The following is a 22,219-nucleotide window of genomic DNA, read 5'->3' as shown; positions in this document are numbered from 1 at the left end:
CCTCCATAATTTTTTCTCCTCCTTTTCCCTTCTCTTCTCCTTCAGGGACACCCACAACATGTATATTCATGCACTGCATGTTGTCATTCAATTCCCCGATTCCTGCTCATATTTTTCCATTCTTTTCCTTATCTTTTCTTTAGCTTGTTGGATTTCAGATGTCCTGTCCACTATTTCACTAATCCTCTCTTCTTCCTCTTTAAATCTAACATTGTATATTCCCATTTTTTTTTTCATTTCTTCTGCTGTGCCTTTCATACCCTTAAGTTCTGTGATTTGTTCTTTCACAAACTTTTCAAAAACTTTTGATTTCTTCTTTTTGTTTGCCCATTGTCTTTTTTATATCCTCCCTTGGTTCATTGATTTGATTTTTGATGAGATTTTCTATGTCTGTTTGAACATCCTGAAGTAGTTGTTTCAATTCCTGTATCTCATTTGAACTGGTGGTTTGTTCCTTTGGGCCATATCTTCAATTTTCCCAGTATGATTTGTTATTTTTTACTAGTGTCTAGGCATTTAATTTCCTTAATTAGTTTATTGTAGAGATTGTTTTCACTCTTTTACCTATGATTTTCTTGCTGGATGACTTTGTTTTCTATTTGTTCTTTGACATTCAGTTCAGCTTATTCTAGACCTCTAGCATAAGTTTTGTTTAACAGATCAGAAATTTTCAATTCTTGTTTTCTTGTTTCTTGGCCTGCCTTTATGGAGCCCCCTTTTTTTCTTAGGAGGGTCTATTTAGATATTGTAGACCCCAGTCAGATATTCCCAGGCCAGACTGGCCTCTTCTCAGGCAGAATGAGTCACCTTCATCAGTTTTCCCTGAGGGTGAGACCCAGCAGGTTGAAAGACTTTCCTATGAAGCCTCTAGACTCTGTGTTTTTCCTGTCCTGCCCAGTATGTGGTGCTTTTCTGCCTGTGGGTCTCACCAGCGTAAGGTGATGTGGTACCTTTAACTTCAGTGACTCTTCCTGCTGGGGGTATGGTTGAGACAGAAGAGAGGTTGTAGGCTGGCTTTAATTGCTTCAGTTTTCCAGTCCCTGGGGTCTGAATTCCTTGAGGGAGGTATTCCACCTGAGTTGGGCCTCACCCCTGTCCCCAGGAAGGCACAACCTATAGGGGATTAACTCCTTTCACTTGACCATGCTCTCTGTCTCTCAGATAAGCTTAATTCTGCCCTTGCCTGGGGCAGTTGGAGCCTGAGAAGCCTTGCAGTTGTATCTAATAAGCTGTTAAGCAGTAGAAACAAAGCAAAAAAAAATGTCCTTTTCAGAACAGTACCCCTATTTCTCAGTTTTTTTAATCAAGAGCTTTAGTTGGTATGTTGCTCTATGTAGCTCCAGGTCCTATGTGTCCCCACTCCCCCATTTTTAGGGACCAGACATTTTCACATATTTTGTGTTGTCCGATCTCAAAAACCTCTGTTTTTTTTCCCTGTCATCCCTTCCCCTTCTGTGCCAGAGGAAACATTAGTATCTTTAACTTTTATTTGGTGTTTATCTGAGCTGGAGGCTCAGTGGTCAGAATCTGTTCATTACTTTCATAGTTGGAGCTTGGTTGAGTTCAGCCCCTGCTGCTAGTAAAGTCTCTTTCCTTTCCCCTCCAGGAACCAGTCTGTGGGGTAGGGGTGCCACCTTCCATGGCTTAGGGATTTATAGTTCTGGGTGGGATTGCAGATGACTCACCTTGTCCAGACTGGTATATGCTGTGTGTCTGGTCACTGATGTGTCCCCAGCAACTGTTCTGTACTGTTCCTGGCTATTTATTAGCTGCACTGGAGGATGAACAAAATTCCACACCTCGCTTAGCTGCCAGGAACCTGGCTAGTCAGTTTTAAAAATCTGGTCTCTGGCCATAGCCTATATCTGATATTCTGCTTAGTTTCCTCATTATTAGATGCCATTGGTTGAATTAAGATTGAACGAGTTAGGATACCTCAATCAAACTTCTTCACTGTTCACAGAAACAAGTGGCACAAAGCACATGTGGAGTGGGGATAGCAGCTGTTGTTTTCAAAGTGGGTTTTTCTCCCTGTTAGGCTGCCGATATCCTCTAAGCAGTGATCTAGTTAGGAGCAATTTGGCTTTAGACTTCACCATATTCTCCTCATGGACTAATTCTAGAAAAGGAAGCACTTACTGCATGCAGATTCTGTGCTTCCCATCTTCTCTCCCTCAGTTTTGAAGGACCATTTGGCTGGTTACAGAATTCTTGGTTGAAAGACTTTATCTTTCAGGATTTAAATATATAATACCACTGCCTTTTTGCCTCCATAGTGCTAGTTGAGAAGTTGAACTCTGTCTTATACAAGTGGTTTCCCTTGTATGTAGTAGGTTGTTTTTCTCTTGCTGCTTTCAGGATTTTCTGCCTCTCTTCAACATTTGACAGACTGATTAATATGTGTCTTGGGGAAGGCCTATTTGAATTTCTTCTGTTTGGAATTTGTTGAGCTTCTTTGACTTGTATATTTATATCCTTTATAAGGGTTGGGAAGTTTTCCCCCATTATATCCTCAACTAATCTTCCCAGGCTTTTAATCTTCTTCTCCTTCTAGGACACTCCTTCTAGGATTCTCATATTTGGGTGCTTTGTTTTGTCCATCGTTTTACTGCCATCTAATTCAATTTTTTCCATCTTTTTTGCCACTTGCTGTTTTGAGTATTTGAAATCAGTTTTTCTGTCCTCTGGTTCACTTATTCTCTTTTCTGCCTCTTCAAATCTGCTTTTGTGTGTCTCTAGTATTTTTTTTATTTGGTCTACAGCATCTTTCACTTCTAATTGTTCTTTCAAATTCTTCTTTATGCCCTTCTAATGTCTTCTTGATCTCCTTTACGTCATTAACCATCCCATTTATTTTATTTAGTAGAGTTACATGAACATCTTTGATTAGTTGTTCCAGTGTCTGTGTCTCCTCTGGTATTTTATTGGTCATTAGGCTGCACTTTACCTGTCTGCATCATGGTATGCTTGGTGATCTTCTGCCATCTTCATGGCATGTAAATATCTTGATTGACTTACTTTGGAAATTGATTTCCTTCACTAGTATAAAGCCTTATATTTGTGCAGTTGATATGGAGCAGGATGCAGGGCACGGGGCAGGGTACAACAGTGTGGTGATGTGTTGCAGCACAGGTATAGCACAGGTTGGGGATGCTGCTCTGATGTCTTTAAGTGTGGGCATGCAGTGATTGGTAGCTTGGGGCTGTGCAGGTGCATAGGTCTGGTGGGGTGGCTCTGGTGTGTGCTGTTCTAGGGTGCAGGGCCCTTCGTGCACATGCCCAGAGCTCAGGGCAGTGGGTTGGTGTTGTGACTTCATGGGCTGGGGGCAGATGTGGCCTGGCTGAGCAGGTCAGTGCTTGCCCAGAGCTTGGGACAGTACTGTGGGCATGTGCATGCACAGATGTGGAAGGGCTATAAACTGATGTACATGTGTCCAGAGCTCAGGGTGGGTGGGGTGGGGTTGTGCAACTGTATGGGCTGGGGGTGGGTGTAGCCTGAGTATGCAGTTAAGTGTCCACAACATTTATGCTGGGGCAACTGCTTGCAGGGGGCAGGGATGGGGAGGTATGGCTTGGGAGGGGCAGGGTGAGACTGCATTTTTGCAGGAGATCTGGGTTGGGCTGAGGCAAGTGTGTGCATGCTTGGGGTAGGGGTATGGGACGAGTACACACGTGGAGACGGTTATGGCAGGGCAGGGGTGCTTGGAGCTTGGGGCGGGGGTGGATGGGTGGGCAACAGCATTCAGGTACATGAGGTGTAGGGTGAGTTGTGGGTCACCAGGCTGTACTGGTGAGGGTAGCACACTCAATGAAGGTGGCTTGACTTACATCCTGGTCCATGTCTCCCTGTCTCCCCAATTCATGCATTCATGAGGGCTCTGGGCTTCCGCATTATACTGTTTGCACCAGCCAGATGATCTCCAGTTCTCTGCCTCTCAACTCCTCAGCTTTTGCAAGCAGGATCCCCCTTTCAAGGAGGAATCTTTAATTCCACAGAAGAGCACCTTCCCCCACCTCCCGCTCTGTCTGTATAAGGTGGTAGAGAAAAAAATGAGTATTTAATTTTAAGTTGAAAGTTTTCTTTCTAGTTTTTACCTGTTTATTGAGTAATCTTTTTGCGTGTTTGTTTTGTTTTCAGTGTCTGCCTTTTTCATTTCTAGAAAGTCTATCTGGTTCATTTTGAAATATTTCTATTCATTTAAAATAGTTTCTTACTCATGTCTGCTAGTATCTCTTTTTTTTATTGCTTTAAAAATATAGGCATACTCTAAATCATCTCTCATGGTGTTTAATTTCCTCTTGTGTGAGCTTATCTATTGTTGGAGTTTTTTGGTGCGAGTCCCTTCGGTCCCTAGTTGATGAAACATCTTCAGTGTGGTGGTTTTGAGTTTGCCTGTGGCATGTACCATAAAGTTTCATCTGGTTCAGACTAGTTTTAGCCCTAGGACTCCCAACTGTGGGAGCAGTGTGAGGTAATCCAGGCTTTATTACAGTGTGTAGCATAGACTTAGGGTTTTGATTTCTCATAGATAACCTTTTTTCTACCCAAATGTCCAGACAGACTGACAGTTTCCCTTTTATGTCTCTGAGATATGGTAGAGAGGTATTCTGGACCCTGTTTCTCAGCATGGTAGTCCTTCGTCACCCCAGCAAGAGCATGTGGGTTCCCCTGCTGACCCCTATATCATATACTGAATTCTGATAATCCATGGTTCTGAAAACTCCTAGGTTGTCTGGTTTCAGCTCTGTTTTTGAGTTCCTGTTGTGTTTCTGGTACATGAGGTTTTAAGCTTTAAAATTTATTTTTTTAATGTATGTTTTATACTTTAAGCAGTGTTGCAGTGTATTTGGTATAAATAGACAAGTTTAAATAAATAAAAATAAATAAATAATACTACCCATTCTGCTTAGTCCGCTGTATTGACTGTTAGCCCTCTGAGCACTTAGGCTAGTGTGAATTTGATAGATTGCTACAAATGGAATTAGGGAGACAGAGGACATTAACATTTAAAACTGGGTAGAAACTGCTGAAGTTCACATGTCAAGGCTTTTCCAGTTTATACTACCTTTTTGTCACATTCTTCCCTCATCATTATCAGTGTTCATTGTTTTCAGTTGTTTTACTCAATTTTAACTTTCAAATCAATTTTAAAAGGAAAAGCATCTATTTTTAATAACTTTATGGATTTGGGCTGATAAATATAGAAGAAGCCTTGCTGACATGCATGGGAGTGTTGCTTGCAACCATCCGTCAGTAAGAACTTGCATGAACATGAGGCAGCCTGAACCAGCCACCTAGGAAAATGGGTGGACATATATGCAGAGAACTGAAGTTTCCATGAAGTTCACACCTCGAATGCATGCATAGCCAGGTTTGCTGTCCACATTCTCTGAGAGTGAGTGTGCTGTCGACTGCTGAGGGGGAAAGGGATGTGGGTTTGTCCTGGGCTGAGTCTGCACCAGCGTCCTTAGTGTTATGGTCCTACAGGCCAGAATCACTGGTAGAGGCTGCCAGGATTTACATGAACATAGATGTTATTTTTTTTTCCCCCTAGAAGCGGGCTTTATTTTCCCTGAAATTCAGATTTCTTGATCCATTTTTTTGCTTTTTTGGTATTGAATTCATTTGGCTCTTCAGACTAATGGAAAGTGACGATACTCAAATGGTTCCTTTCTGTGTGGACCTTTTGGAAAATGAAGCATCTTTGACAGTGGGAATTTCTTCCCTAAGTACTTGGGTTTTGAGCTCATTTTGCCTCTTATAAATTGTCTTTTTAAATATACAGAACTGTCTCAAATGTAATAGGCCATGCCTGTAGGTAGGAGGTTGCTGTTATAGGAGGTTTTTAGATGGTGGTACTTTGAAGTCAGCTTGGAAAGTATGACTTGGACAAATGAGCTTCCCATTGTCTTCCAGCCCCAGGGCCTGTGCCTGAGCCTTGCTGCTTTCTGTTTCACGTGAAGGCTAGAGGGTTTCATCTCATCAACTCTTCTTTGTCTGGGGTCTTGGGTCTTATGGGAAGATTCTCTGTTTTTTTTCTAGAAGAACATTTTGTGTACATGTTTATTAGATTTTATTTATTTATTTAAAAAAATGGAACGCTTCACGAATTTGCATGTCATCCTTGCGCAGGGGCCATGCTGATCTTCTCTGTATCATTCTAATTTTAGTATATGTGCTGCTGAAGTGAGCACATTTATTTTAATAAACTTTGTTTACTCAAGGCAGGCAGTGGGGAACTGCAATGTTCAATGATGCCAGGGATCAATTCTATACTTGATTTTGGTGAAAAAGTTATAAATGATCAATGGAAATGAAGTTTAGTGTAGTTTTTTTCCTTAGAGACAGGACGATATAATGGAAAGAAAAGAAGATATGGAGTCAGACTGACCTGAATCCTCCAAAACTCCACCACATTCCAGTTGCGTGACTGTAAAAATTACTTGCCCTCACTTATCATTTCTCATCCTCATGATAAAAGGATAGTACCTACTCTAGAGGGTTGTTGTGAGGACTTGTGATGTTTTAAAAGACAAATCTGGTCTTATTACTCTCTGCTTTAAAAACCTTTAATGTTTTCTTGGTATTCTTCAGATAAATTTAAAATTTACATCGTGACTTAAAAGACAAAACTCACCTTTCCAGCCAGCCTCAGTCAGCAACTTCCTACTCACCCTTAGCGTCACACTTTTCAAACTCTCTTTCCCTAGGTCTTGGAACATGCCCTTCCATCTGCCTGGAAGAAATTGCTGCACAACTTGGCTAGGTTAGCTCCTACTCATTCTTCAGGTCTCAAAGTATGTATCACACCTCTTCTTCAAGGTCTTCCCAGTTGCCCTTGCCTCAGTCCAGGCTGTTAGGCCTCCTGTTCAGAAGCTCTCCTAACCATGTACAGTTTCCACTTTGAGCATTCATAACATTGGGAATAGTTTTGCTCAATGTTAACCTCTTCTAGATGTAAGGTTCCCAAAGGAAGGGGCAGTGCCTTTCTTAATTACTCTGTATCTCTACTATCTAACGCAATGCCGACACAGTCAGTGCTTGATAAATGTCCACCAAATGAATGAAGGAAAAAGGGAAGCAAGCACCTAGTCTAGTGCCTGACTCTTAGTAGGCCCTCATTAAATGTTGAGTTTCTTTCACATTAACCTCTTCCTCTTCTCATGACAATTGTCTGCCTTCATCATGGAAAACAGAAAACTGTTCGTAATTGACTTGATAATAATGGCAATGTTTATGTGATTCAGTCTCAACCACCAATTCTTAACTATCTTGATTTTTAAAAATAGAGCTAAAGATTTCAAAATAAAAAGCTAAAAAAAAATATATAGCTGAAGTACTTCTCAACATCATAGGAAGAAAATAGAGTTTATCGCTTAATTACATTGCAATACAGGGTTATATTTTTGAAGGTGTCGTAATGTTGATACTCAACCATAATATAAATTCCAGAAATGTCAATATTTTTAATTGCTTTTCACTTCTTGTATCTCGTCTATTAAAGAACAAATGCATCATGGAAAAAGCCCTAAAAATAATGCCTGCCTGGTTTATTAAGAAGGATGTTCATGTCATGAGTTAAGCAGCTATTTAGTTCGGGATGTTTGAAGCCCCAAATCAACTCTGTTTTGTGACTACGACTCCACTCACAGCCTTGTTAACATCAAGCTCTCCCTTTCCCTCTGAATGTGGTTCTTCTGGTGGGGACTGAGTTTGTCCTCACTTTGCGGTCATAAAGACACAAGTCATTTCTAAATAACTATACTTGGGGAAAGAAACACACATAGAGTATAGCCAGAGTGACTTTCAGTGAAAGGTTTAGAGAACCAGGCTGTCTCTGTACCACCTGGGAGGGTTGTTTGATGCTGGTGTTGGTGTATGTGTTTGATGCTCTCTCTGGCTCCTTAAGAAACCAGCTAAGCCGTTCTAGTAAGTGCAGTCGTGAGTATCTTAGGACCACTTTCAAAGAGGAAGTTCTCAATGTTTGATTCCAGTTTTTTATGCTGTTACCATCCTGGGAGATGACAGTTGAGAACCCCATGTGATGCTGATTTGCATTTCTCTTACCTCGAATTTTGTGATGGTCTCATAGTAGGCCTCTCTGTGACCAGACCTGGCTCTTTTGGCCCTTCTTCCACTTTGCCTCCAACTTAATTTAACAGACTATGAATCTTACTTAAAATTCTTTCCTTTGCATAAAGGACACATCAAGTCTTGTCCCTCCCCCCTTTATATTCAGCTTCATTTCCCAATATTGACCTCTCTAGATCCCTTTCCCCCCAAAAAACAAGACAACAGAAACAACAACTGAAAAAATTCCATGCTTCCGCCATACCAGGCTCTTCCTGCACTGAACTTTTACCTGACCTTTTAATCACAAGCCTTTTCATGTACTATTTGTCTGCCAAAAATGCCCTTCCTGACTTTTATCTGTCTTTGGCTTATAATTCATATAAGATACTGACACTCACCTGACACTAAATCTTACATGATGTTCTAGTTTGCTAGCTGCCGGAATGCAACACACCAGAGACGGATTGGCTTTTAATAAAAGGGGATTTATTTTGTTGGTTCTTCAGAGAAAAGGCAGCTGACTTTCCACTGAGGTTCTTTCTTACATGGAAGGCACAAGATGGTTTCTGCTGGTCTTCTCTTCAGGCCCCTGGGTTCCAACAACTTTCCCCGGGGTACCTTCTTTCTGCATCTCCAAAGGCCTGGGCTGAGCTGCTGGTGCTGAGATGAGGAATGCCGAGCTGCTAGCAGTGCTACGTTGCAATCTCTCATTTAAGCACCAGCCAATTAAGTCAAACATCACTCATTGCAGCAGACACGCCTCCTAGCTGACTGCAGATGTAATTGGCAACAGATGAGGTTCAGGTACCATTGGCTTATGTCCGCAGCAACAAGACTAGGTATGCTCACCTGGCCAAGTTGACAAATGAATCTAACTAACACACATGACAACCTAAGTTATTGAAGGCCAATTCCTCGTATGTGCTCTTAACCTCATCCTTCCATGTGCCGGTTTGAATCTATTGTGTACCCCAGAAAAGCCATGTCCTTTAATCCTCATTCAGTATTGCTCAGTGGAATCATTTTTATTGTTTTTATGAAGATATGACTCACCCAATTATGGGTGGTAACCTTAATTAAGGTGGTAACCTTATTATGGGTGGTAAAATCTCAAGGTGAGATTGCTTACTGGAGCCCTTTAAGAGGGAACCATTTTGGAAAATGCTAGAGAGCCATGAGAGCCATCAGAACCTAAAGAGCCAACAGAACAGAAAGAGCGCTGGGGAAGCCATTGAAGTGAAAGCTAGCAGATCTCACCATGTGCCTTTCCAGCTGAGAGAAAAGCTCTGAACATCATCAGCCTTCTTGAACCAAGGTATTTTTCCCTGGATGCCTTAGATTGTACATTTTGCTTTAATTTGGATATTTTCACATCCATAAAACTATAAACTTGCAACTTACTAAATTCTCCTTTTAAAAGCTATTCTGTTTCTGGTATATTACTTTCCAGCAGCTTGCACACTAAAGCATCCCACTTCCTTAAATACTTTGCCTGCCCAATTATTACCTCTCTTTCCTTCCCATCAGCCATTTCTTGGACACAGGATGATTCCATTATCATTTGTCAACATCAGTCAGCTCCCCTCTCACTACCGCTTCTTTTACTGCTTCCCTTTGTAACCAGACATTTTTAAAGAGTAAACGCAATGTCTCTACTTCTTCCCTTCCAATAACTTTCAACATACCCCAATCCGCTTCCACTCTAATGAATAGATGTTATCAGGGTCACCAACAATCTCAGTGTTATTGAATCCTGTGACTTCATCCATCTTGTTCGAGCTTACCCTCTCAGCAGCATTTGACAGATTCAGCACCTTCACCTTGCTTAGTTCTGTTAGTGCCACTCTCTCCTGGTGTGGTACCAAAATTGTGCCCCACTCATATCTCTCTTCAAGAGAAACTACTGTGAGATGACCATCAGCCCCCAGCTGTACTCCTTACACTGTGGTACTCACACTGAGGTCCTGCTTCCTCTGCTTGTTCCCGAACAATGAGTCAACATAGTGAAGGTCTTGAGCTAGACTATTCCTGCCCAATGCAGAACTTCTCAAATGGGCATCATTTGCCCAGAGACTCTCTGTTTACTTGATCAATATTTTCTCATAACTTCACTGCAGTCTGAAACTCTGTTTACCCATTCCTCCTTCCTTCCTTTCTCCTTTCACAGGTACCAGACTTTCATGGTGGCCTGAAGACTTTCAGCACCTACTCTTGCTTCCTTCCCCTTTATCCTTGCGAGGCATTTTCTCATTGCATTTCTTACATGTCTAATTCTGTTTAAAGGGAAAATGGGAATGAGGTAGATGGGTGAGGATATAGGCTGATTTGTAGATATGTGGCCATTGGAAGATGCAGAAACCTCTCTCTGGTTCTGTTTTTTTTAGTGATTCACAAGGCAAAAACATGAGCTAAGAATGAGGCATAACAAAAGAATTTAAGAGCTTAGACTAAGATACAATTTCTCATCGCCTCAGCAAAAATTACTTTGCATAGTGACATTCATTTGACAAAGAAGAGCTTCAGGTAAATGTAGTTTGGTGCTGCTTCTTTCTTAATCTAGTTAGGTATGGTTTGAGGACTGGAGGAGTTACTCTTAGGGGAGACAGGCTATGACCAGTGTGGCTGGTTTGGGAATTTAATTGGGAAAGCCCTGGAGAAGGTCCACAGTGGGAGATGTTTTTGTAAGATGACAGAATGACACATTGCAATCATTGAGGTCCTGTAGAAAGTGTAGTTTATCAAGAGTCAGTGTACAATAGAACAGAAACTTTGGACTAGGAAACTGGACTTGAGTTTAAGGTTCTGTTTCTCCATCTGCAATCTGGTTTTGAGCAAATTATTTGCCTTCTGAGTCTATTTTCCCAAACTGTAAAATGAAAAAACTGCCAGCCTTCTTATCTCATGGTGTTGGTATAAGATGTGCTGCCTGTTAGTGTGCTATGAAAGTTTTCTGACTGTAAAATGGATTAGTGAAAAGACTTAGAGCTTGGGGCTGAAAGTCTGGCTCGTACTCTCAGGTACTATGCCTACTCATCCCTTGTGTGATTCAGGATGAATCACTTTACCTCCCTGAGCCTCCCATTTTACCATCTACAGAACCTCTTCACAGGGTGATTATAAGGATTAAAAAATACAGTAGAGGACTTTGGAAGTGAAAATGCTAGGGAAATGGTTAGATTCGTCAGTCTGATTTTCCTGTTTTCATCTAGGGAAAAACCCTAACTATGTTTTACTTCAGAATCAGTTTCAAAATGAACACTCTTTGACCCTATCAATAATGGCCTGCAGTGAGCACTGCTTGTTGGCAGAGCCTGGCACTGGGTATTGTTGAGGGAGAGGTGGTGAGAGAGCGAACTAGTGATATTACACTAGATTGGGTATCTACCTTTGGTGGATCCCAGACCAACTGGGGACTAGGGCATACACACAAACACGTTCTTACTAAGTGCGTTCTGAAAGGGCTGCCAGCTCTCTACCCTTGGAAGCTTCCATTGTTAACAGTACTAATCAAATGGAGGAAAGTAGAAGCACAGGCTCATACCAATAAGCACATTAAGGAGAGGTGGGAGAGAGAACTGTGTTGTGGTCACCAGGGCCACTATACCAGGTCATTCTCCAGGAACATCTGCACTCCATGCCTGGTGAAGCTCACTTTCTCCACAAAGCTCTTTTTATTTTTAATCAGAAATATTACCATATATAGTAAAAATTACAATCTAAGTATTCACCAATAGCAAAATAGCTGAATTATGGGCTATTCACATGACAGGATATTATACAACCATGAATCATTAGAGAAAAATGTTATATACACTATATAAGCATTTGGGAATGGAGGACATGTTCAGCGAGGAAAGGAGGATACAAAATTACTTTGTTGTCAACTGCAAGTTAAAACAAATTATATGACAATTATATAAATCCATGTAATTTGAAAGAAAACCACACGTGAGTGATCTCTTTCATTTGTACCAATTGTGTATGACTTGGGCAAGCCACTTTTTGGGCCAGTTTCCTCCTCTGTAAGTGGCAATAATACCTAACAGGAATTTTGTTAGAATTAAATGGGGCAATTTATTTAGAAAAAGTACAGACTTATGATCAGGGCTTGGTATTTACTCCCTTCCCATTTAGCATTTGTTTTCATGTATCTGAGAAAATTCCCAGATTTGTCACCTCAGTGAACTAATGAAACAAATTTAGCAACTTAGGCTTTTTTTTTTTAATGTTTTTATTGAGAATTCTTCACACATGCATAGTCCAACCATATTATACAATCAGTGGCTCACAGTATCATCACATAGTTGTATTTTCATCACCATGATGATTTTTAGAACATTTACATTACTCCAGAAAAATAAATAAAAATCTCATACATCCCATACCCCTTCCCCCCTCCCTCTCATTGACCACCAGTGTTTCAGTCCATCCAATTTTTTACCCTTTCCCCCTCCATTATTTGTTTATTTTTTATCCTTATTTTTTACTCATCTGTCCATACCGTAGATAAAAGGAGCATCCCTCTAGCCATTCCACTACACCATAAATTATAAGGGATATCTATATAATGTGTAAGAATAACCTGCAGGATATTCTCTCAACCACGTTTGAAATTTCTCAGCCACTGAAACTTTATCTTATCTCATTTCTCTCTTCCCCCTTTTGGTCAATAAACCCTTCTCAATTCCATGATGCTGGGTCCTGCCTCATCCCTTGGAGTCAGGTCCCACATTGCCAGGGAGATTTACACCCCTGGGAGTCATGTCCCACTTAGCGGGGAGGTCAGTGAGTTTACCTGCCATGTTGGTTTAGAGAGAGAGGTCACATCTGAGCAACAAAAAGAGGTTCTCAGGGGGCGTCTCTTCGGTATAATTATAAGTAGGCTTAGCCTCCCCTTTGCAGGAATAAGCTTCATAGGTGAGTCCCAATATTGAAGGCTCAGCCTATTGAATTGGTTGTCCCCACAGCTTGGGAGAATACCTGGAATTCCCCAGATGGGAAAGCTTACTATTTCCTTCTTTCTCCCCAGTCCTCCAAGGGTACTTTGCAAACACTCTTTTATTCTCTGCCCAAATTACTCTGAGATATATCGGGGCATCACACCAACCTGTACAAACCGACAAAATCTCATGGCCTTTCAAGATTCCATATAATTATGGTGTTCAAGTAAACCAACCATAGATAATTTACCACCCAAAATATAAGTTTTACACCAAATAAACATTTGTCCCTTTGGTCTCACACAAAAGTTGAAGTTTGAACATATGGGCCATATCCTTTACCTAGTATTCTGATGTACCTCAGTTCAATCTGGATCAGTTTCATTCTTGTCTTTGCTGGAAGTCTGATCAATTTTTCAGCTTTTTTTAACAGTTTCCAAATGGAGTAATGCTGACTTTCATAGCTTCGGTGCTCTAATTCTGAGTCTCAGGTGTCACGTAAATACCCAGAGTTTCAGGAAACGACTGGGTTTATATAGAAATAGCTCAACATCTCAGAATTTAGGAATAACAGTTACAACTCCTAAATATATGTGACTGCTCTAAGAGCTTACAATCTAGGAATCTGTATAGTAGACCCTAACCTGATAACCCATGCTCTTGACTTCATTCTCCAAATTTGTATATTATAGTTAGTCCATATGAGTGAGGCATGATAACATTTGTCTTTTTGTTTCTGACATTTCAGTCAACATACTGTCCTTAATGTTCATTCATCTAGTTGCTGCAAAGCTCTTGAAGTGTCACTGAGTATCTAACATATGGCAGACGTCTTAAATTTGGAAGAGGTCTTTTCGCATCTGTTTTGACTCTGCTCCCACAGACTCCCTCCCTTTTGAGGATACTAATGTCTTTCTTGATATAATTGGTACTGAATGACCCTGAGCAAGGTTTTTCTTGGGGGTGGCAATTGAGGAGCTCATCATAGTGATGCATTTGCTCTTTTTAATTTCTAGCTTGAATCTGTACCCACACACACTTCAAGGAGGAAGGTGTGTTAACCTCATGGGAATCTTTCTGACGAATATGAACAATTTGTCATTTGTCACTGTACTCTGAAAAGACTATTGGAGCCAGATATCTGGATGCAAAAATACTTTTTTGGTTAGGGAATTTTTCTTAAGGATATGGTTTTCTGTAATAAAGAACTCACTCTGTGGAATTTCTGTCTTCTGTTTTCTATGGTGTCATGATAACTGCTAAAGTGTTAATGTATAGGATCTTAAGTGGGATTATAAAAGCACGGCCTTTAGTATAAAGACTTGAAAAGAGAATGTGTCACGTTAATCTCCTCAAATGTCCTAGTATCAAAACTCCTTCCATAATGCTAAAACCCTATGGTTTAAGTGTAAAAGGCTCTATCCCTCAGATGGGAAGAGAGAAATTGAATACAAATCCCCAACAACTCTTGCTCTCTAGCCTAATGTCTCTGTCAACCCCATTTGAACACAAAAAGGAATAGTAGCAGGTGAGTCTGTGGTCAACTTGATATTTTGGGGAGATTTAAAGACACTACTGACTCAGACCTCACTCGGGCAGGGTCCTGGAAAGCATCAGGATGGGAAATTCACTTAGAAATGATTAAAATTTTTTTTATCAACTATGACTGGAATGGCCATTTTTCTTTGAATAAGCATTTCCTCCTGAGGGGTTGTTATCATGAACAGGTGGCTCTGGTTTCTGATCAGCAGGTGGCTGCTTATTTGTTGATTCTATTGAGTTCTTTTTGGTAAATAGTCTTATCAACCAGACTGTATCTTGCAAACAATGCAATAAACCCCCAAATAAATAATTTTCTTTTCCTATTGTTTTTTCCTTAGCTGAGTGTCCAGGAGTACATCCCACAGATGTTCATAAATTATCTACATTCTGTTGAATTTTTAAAATTAAACTTTTAATTCTGAGATAACTGTAGATTCACATGCAGTTGTAACAAATAATACAAACACATCGCACATACCTTTTACCCAGTGGTAACATCCTACAAAGCTAGTGTAGTATTACAACCAGGATATTGACATCGATACAGTCAAGGTGGATAACATTTCCATCACCACAAGGATTCTTCATGTTGCTCTTTAATAGCCACATCCACTTCCCTCCTTCCCACATCCCCTCTTTAAGCTCTGACAACCACTAATTTGTTCTTCATGGCCATAGTTTTATCATTTCAAGAGTGTTATATAAATGAAATCAAACAATGTGTAACCTTTTGGGATTAAATTTTTTAGTCTCTGAAGATTCGTCTAGGTTGTTGTGTCTATCAGTAGTTCATATCTTTTTATTGCTGAGTATATTAGTCCAGGTTTTCTAGAGAAACAGAACCAACAGGAGATAATCTGCAAATATGAGATTTATAAAGGTGTCTCATATATTCATGGGAATGGAAGAATCCAAAATCCATAGGACAGGCTCTGAAGTTGGCAGCTTTGATGAAGGGTCTTGACCAGTGCCACAGGAGAGACTCGCTTGCTGAAGAAGCAGTGAAAGAGTCTCTCATCTCCCTTATTAGTTGTCAGCTGATTGGATTTTTCTCTATGTGAGTGACATGCCCTTAGTGGATCAATGATTTGATCAGTTGCAGATGTAATCAGCTTAGTGATGATTTAATCTTCTGTCTTATCAACCAGCCATGAAATATCCTTGCAGCAACAGTCGGGCCAGTGCTTACCTAAGCAGACAACTGAGCACATCACCTGGCCAAGTTGACACTAGAACTCAACCATCACACTGAGTAATATTCTACCAGTGTGTTTCATCTGTTAAAGTACAGTCCAGATGTATGCATATAGGAGATTATGCATACATCTCCTATAAATATTCATATACAGGTTTTTGTATGAATTTAGTTTAGTCTTCCTTTCTCTGGGATAAATGCCCAGGAGTAGAATTGCTAGGTCATGTGGTAGTTCATGGGTGGTTGTTTGAGTCACTGCCAAGCTGTTTTTTTCAGAGTAGCTACACCAGTTTACATTCTCACAAGTAATATATGAGTGATCTAGTTTATCTGCATCCTCACTAGCGTCTGGTGTTATCACTGTTTTTTATTTTAGCCATTCTGATAGGTAGGTACTGATAGCTTATAGTGATGTGCATTTCCTTAAAGCTAATGGTATTAAATATTTTTTCATGTGCTTATTTACCATCTATATATCCTCTTGGGTGAAATGTCTGTTTATATCTTTTGCCCATTTTCTAAATGGATTGCTTTATTATTTATTGTTAAGTTTTGAGAGTTCTTTTTATGGCTTAAGTACTAGTCCATTGTTGAATATGTTGTTTGCAAATATTTTCCCTAGTAGTAACTTTTTTTGCCTTTCCTTTAACAAAGTCACAGAGCAAAAGTTTTTTAATCTTGATGAAGTCCAATATATTAATTTTTTCATTTACAGATTGTACTTTGGTGTCAGCTCTAAAAACACTCTCCTTAGCCCTAGATCCTAAGGACTTTTCTTCTATAAGTTTTATAATTTTACATTTAAGCCTATGATCCTTTTGAGTTAATTTTTATATATGGTGTGAGACTGAGGTTCTTTTTTTATTTCCCTACAGATACCCACTTTCTTCAGCACCATTTGTTGTTGAAGATACTATCTTTTCTTTACTAAATCACTTTTGCACTGTTGTCAGAAACCATTGGAAATGTTTTGTGTGGGTCTAGTTCTCATTTCTCTATTCTGGTCTCTTGGTTTATGTACTATCTTCCCATCAATACCATACAGTGTTAATTACCAATGCTAGATTGAGTCCTCCAACTTTATTCTTCCTACTCAAAATTTTCAGCTATTCTAAACCCTTTGCCTTTTCATATGAATTTTAGAATAATCTTGTTTATATATACAAAAAGTCTTGCCAGAATTTTGAGAGGAAATGTGCTAAACCTGAATATCAGTTTGGAGAGAATTGACGTCTTTCGTATGTTGTTTTGCAGTTTATGAACATGGTATGTCTTTCCATTTATTTATATTTTCTTTAATCTTTCATCAGCATTTTGTTGCTTCTAGCATACAATTCTTGTAGATTGTTAGATTTACAGCTAAGTATTTTATTTTTTTAGTGCTTATAAATAGCATTGCATAATTTGGGTGTTCATTGCTAGTATATAGAAATACAATCATTTTTTCATGTTTTATTGTATTGTTTGACCTTGCTGTTTTTTTGTTGATGTTTTGAGATGTTTTATGTCATCTTAAAATAGGACTAGTTTTATTTCTTTCTTTCTGATCTGGATGTTTTTTGTTTTTTAACTTTTTTCATTATGAAATATATACAAAAAAGTGATAAATTCAAAGTACATTTTAATAAATAGTTTTAGAACAAATTTCAAACTATGGTGTGGTTGCAGTGCCACAATTTCAGATGTTTTCTTCTAGCTGCTCTAAGACACTGGAGTCTAAAAAGAAATATCAATATAATGATACAGTAGTCATACTCATTTGTTAAATCCTTTCTTCTCTGTCCTTTGATCCTTTCCAGTCTTTAGGGATAGTTGAGCAATGACAATTCTAACTTCTTCGTCATGGGGTAGGGAGATACAACTAGTTGATGCTCTTGGAAAGACTGGTAACTCTGGGTTTCAGGGATTATCTGGCTAGGAACCATCTGGAGGTTTTAGGTTTCTGAAGAATAAACTTAGTGAGTCAAACCTTTATAGAGTCTCAGATAGAGCTCTGGGTACTATAGGGTTTTCAGAAATATCATTGGTTGTGGCTTGGCATATCATGGCAATTAGCAATATCTAGCTGAAGCTTACATAAGAGGAACCTCCAGAGTAGCTTCTTGACTCTATTTAAAATCTCTTAGCCACTGATACCATATTTTATTGCATTTCTTTTCCCCCTTTTGGTCAGGTAGGCATTGTCAATCTCAAGGTGCCAGGACCAGGCTCATCTCTGGGAGTCAGGTCCCACATTACCAGAGAGGCTTATACCCCTGGACATGGTATCCTATTTAGGTGGGAGGGTAATGATTTTTATTGCAGAGTTGGACTTAGAGGGAGAGAGTGAGCCCACATCTGAGCTACAAAAGAGGTTCTCTGGACATGGCTATTGGGCATGATTATAGGTAGGCTAAATTTCTCCATTACAGAAATAAATTTCATAAGAGCAAGTCTCAAGATCAAGGGATTGGTCTATTAATTTGGGAGTTCTTAATGTTTGAGAGAGTATCAGGGATTTCCCAGGTGGTAAAGTTTAATAGTTGCATATTTTTTCTCCAGTCCTTCAAGGGACATTGCCATTGCTTTTTTTTTTTTTTTTTTTTTTTATTTTTTTTTATTAATTAAAAAAAATTAACTAACACAACATTAGAGATCAATCCATTCTACATATGCAATCAGTAATTCTTAATATCATCACATAGGTGTATGGTCATCATTTCTCAGTACATATGCATCGATTTAGAGAAAGAAATAGCACAACAACAGAAAAAGAAATAGAGTGATAACACAGAGAAAACACAAATAAAAATAAAAAGTACAAAAATATATAAGAGAAAGAAAAAAAAAACAAAAACTATAGATCAGATGCAGCTTCATTCAGCGTTCCAACATAATTACATTACAGTTAGGCAGTATTGTGCTGATCATTTTTTTTTTTTTTTTTTTTTTTTTTAGACATCATACCATTCTACATATGCAATCAGTAATTCTTAACATCATCACATAGATGCATGATCATTGTTTCTTAGTACATTTGCATCGGTTTAGAAGAACTAGCAGTATAACAGAAAAAATATAGAATGTTAATATAGAGAAAAAAATAAAAGTAATAATAATAAGAACAAAACAAACAAAACAAAACAAAACAAGAACCTATCGCTCGGATGCAGCTTCGTTCAGTATTTTAACATGATTACTTTACAATTAGGTATTATTGTGCTGTCCATTTTTGAGTTTTTATATCTAGTCCTATTGCACAGTCTGTATTCCATCAGCTCCAATTACCCATTATCTTACCCTGTTTCTAACTCCTGCTGAACTCTGTTACCAATGACATATTCCAAGTTTATTCTCGAGTGTCGATTCACATCATTGGGACCATACAGTATTTGTCTTTTAGTTTTTGGCTAAACTCACTCAGCATAATGTTCTCTAGGTCCATCCATGTTATTACATGCTTCATAAGTTTATCCTGCCTTAAAGCTGCATAATATTCCATCGTATGTATATACCACAGTTTGTTTAGCCACTCGTCTGTTGATGGACATTTTGGCTGTTTCCATCTCTTTGCAATTGTAAATAACGCTGCTATAAACATTGGTGTGCAAATGTCTGTTTGAGTTTTTGCCCTTAATTCCTTTGAGTAGATTCCCAGCAATGGTATTGCTGGGTCGTATGGCAATTCTATATTCAGCTTTTTGAGGAACCGCCAAACTGTTTTCCACAGTGGTTGCACCATTTGGCATTCCCACCAACAGTGGATAAGTGTGCCTCTTTCACCGCATCCTCTCCAGCACTTGTCATTTTCTGTTTTGTTGATAATGGCCATTCTGATGGGTGTGAGATGATATCTCATTGTGGTTTTGATTTGCATTTCTCTAATGGCCAGGGACATTGAGCATCTCTTCATGTGTCTTTTGGCCATTTGTATTTCCTCCTCTGAGAGGTGTCTATTCAAGTCTTTTTCCCATTTTGTAATTGGGTTGGCTATCTTTTTATTGTTGAGTTGAACAATCTCATTATAAATTCTGGATACTAGACCTTTATCTGATATGTCGTTTCCAAATATTGATTCCCATTGTGTAGGCTGTCTTTCTACTTTCTTGATGAAGTTCTTTGATGCACAAAAGTGTTTAATTTTGAGGAGTTCCCATTTATTTATTTCCTTCTTCAGTGCTCTTGCTTTAGGTGTAAGGTCCATAAAACCGCCTCCAATTGTAAGATTCATAAGATATCTCCCGACATTTTCTTCTAACTGTTCTATGGTCTTAGACCTAATGTTTAGATCTTTGATCCATTTTGAGTTAACTTTTGTGTAGGGTGTGAGAGATGGGTCTTCTTTCATTCTTTTGCATATGGATATCCAGTTCTCTAGGCACCATTTATTGAAGAGACTGTTCTGTCTCAGGTGAGTTGGCTTGACTGCCTTATCAAAGATCAAATGTCCATAGATGAGAGGGTCTATATCTGAGCACTCTATTCGATTCCATTGGTCGATATATCTATCTTTATGCCAATACCATGCTGTTTTGACCACTGTGGCTTCATAATATGCCTTAAAGTCAGGCAGTGCAAGACCTCCAGCTTCGTTTTTTTTCCTCAAGATGTTTTTAGCAATTCGGGGCACCCTGCCCTTCCAGATAAATTTGCTTATTGGTTTTTCTATTTCTGAAAAATACGTTGTTGGGATTTTGATTGGTATTGCATTGAATCTGTAAATCAATTTAGGTAGGATTGACATCTTAACTATATTTAGTCTTCCAATCCATGAACACGGTATGCCCTTCCATCTGTTTAGGTCTTCTGTGATTTCTTTTAGCAGTTTTTTGTAGTTTTCTTTATATAGGTTTTTTGTCTCTTTAGTTAAATTTATTCCTAGGTATTTTATTCTTTTAGTTGCAATTGTAAATGGGATTCGTTTCTTGATTTCCCCCTCCGCTTGTTCATTGCTAGTGTATAGAAATGCTACAGATTTTTGAATGTTGATCTTGTAACCTGCTACTTTGCTGTACTCATTTATTAGCTCTAGTAGTTTTGTTGTGGATTTTTCGGGTTTTCGATGTATAGTATCATATCATCTGCAAACAGTGATAGTTTTACTTCTTCCTTTCCAATTTTGATGCCTTGTATTTCTTTTTCTTGTCTAATTGCTCTGGCTAGAACCTCCAACACAATGTTGAATAATAGTGGTGATAGTGGACATCCTTGTCTTGTTCCTGTTCGTAGGGGGAACGTTTTCAATTTTTCCCCATTAAGGATGATATTAGCTGTGGGTTTTTCATATATTCCCTCTATCATTTTAAGGAAGTTCCCTTGTATTCCTATCCTTTGAAGTGTTTTCAACAGGAAAGGATGTTGAATCTTGTCAAATGCCTTCTCTGCATCAATTGAGATGATCATGTGATTTTTCTGCTTTGATTTGTTGATATGGTGTATTACATTAATTGATTTTCTTATGTTGAACCATCCTTGCATACCTGGGATGAATTCTACTTGGTCATGATGAATAATTCTTTTAATGTGTTGTTGGATACGATTTGCTAGAATTTTATTGAGGATTTTTGCATCTATATTCATTAGAGAGATCGGCCTGTAGTTTTCTTTTCTTGTAATATCTTTGCCTGGTTTTGGTATGAGGGTAATGTTGGCGTCATAGAATGAATTAGGTAGTTTTCCCTCCACTTCAATTCTTTTGAAGAGTTTGAGGAGAGTTGGTACTAATTCTTTCTGGAATGTTTGATAGAATTCACATGTGAAGCCGTCTGGTCCTGGACTTTTCTTTTTAGGAAGCTTTTGAATGACTGCTTCAATTTCTTTACTTGTGATTGGTTTGTTGAGGTCATCTATGTCTTCTTGAGTCAAAGTTGGTTGTTCATGTCTTTCCAGGAACCCATCCATTTCATCTAAATTGTTGTATTTATTAGCGTAAAGTTGTTCATAGTATCCTGTTATTACCTCCTTTATTTCTGTGAGGTCAGTAGTTATGTCTCCTCTTCCATTTCTGATCTTATTTATTTGCATCCTCTCTCTTCTTCTTTTTGTCAATCTTGCTAAGGGCCCATCAATCTTATTGATTTTCTCATAGAACCAACTTCTGGCCTTATTGATTTTCTCTATTGTTTTCATGTTTTCAATTTCATTTATTTGTGCTCTAATCTTTGTTATTTCTTTCCTTTTGCTTGCTTTGGGGTTAGCTTGCTGTACTTTCTCCAGTTCTTCCAAATGGATAGTTAATTCCTGCATTTTTGCCTTTTCTTCTTTTCTGATATAGGCATTTAGAGCAATAAATTTCCCTCTTAGCACTGCCTTTGCTGCGTCCCATAAGTTTTGATATGTTGTGTTTTCATTTTCATTCGCCTCGAGGTATTTGCTAATTTCTCTAGCAATTTCTTCTTTGACCCAGTCGTTGTTTAGGAGTGTGTTGTTGAGCCTCCACGTATTTGTGAATTTTCTGGCACTCTGCCTATTATTGATTTCCAACATCATT

The 22,219-nt window shown here is 38.8% G+C and overlaps 1 protein-coding gene and 1 non-coding gene across 13 annotated transcripts in view; one reads left to right on the top strand and one right to left on the bottom strand.

The window, feature by feature from the left end:
* KCNH1 (potassium voltage-gated channel subfamily H member 1) overlaps window positions 1-22,219 on the top strand; it is a 560,131-nt gene that overhangs the window by 118,609 nt on the left and 419,303 nt on the right. The window lies entirely within an intron of this gene.
* Window positions 6,088-6,194, bottom strand: LOC143681771 (U6 spliceosomal RNA). The gene has a single exon (XR_013174831.1). It is a non-coding gene; the product is annotated as a U6 spliceosomal RNA (small nuclear RNA).

This window comes from Tamandua tetradactyla, chromosome 4, assembly GCF_023851605.1.
Source record: "Tamandua tetradactyla isolate mTamTet1 chromosome 4, mTamTet1.pri, whole genome shotgun sequence".
Classification (NCBI taxonomy): Eukaryota; Metazoa; Chordata; class Mammalia; order Pilosa; family Myrmecophagidae; genus Tamandua; species Tamandua tetradactyla.
Note: the sequence above shows the minus strand (reverse complement) of the source record. Positions and strands in the feature narration are given on the sequence as shown.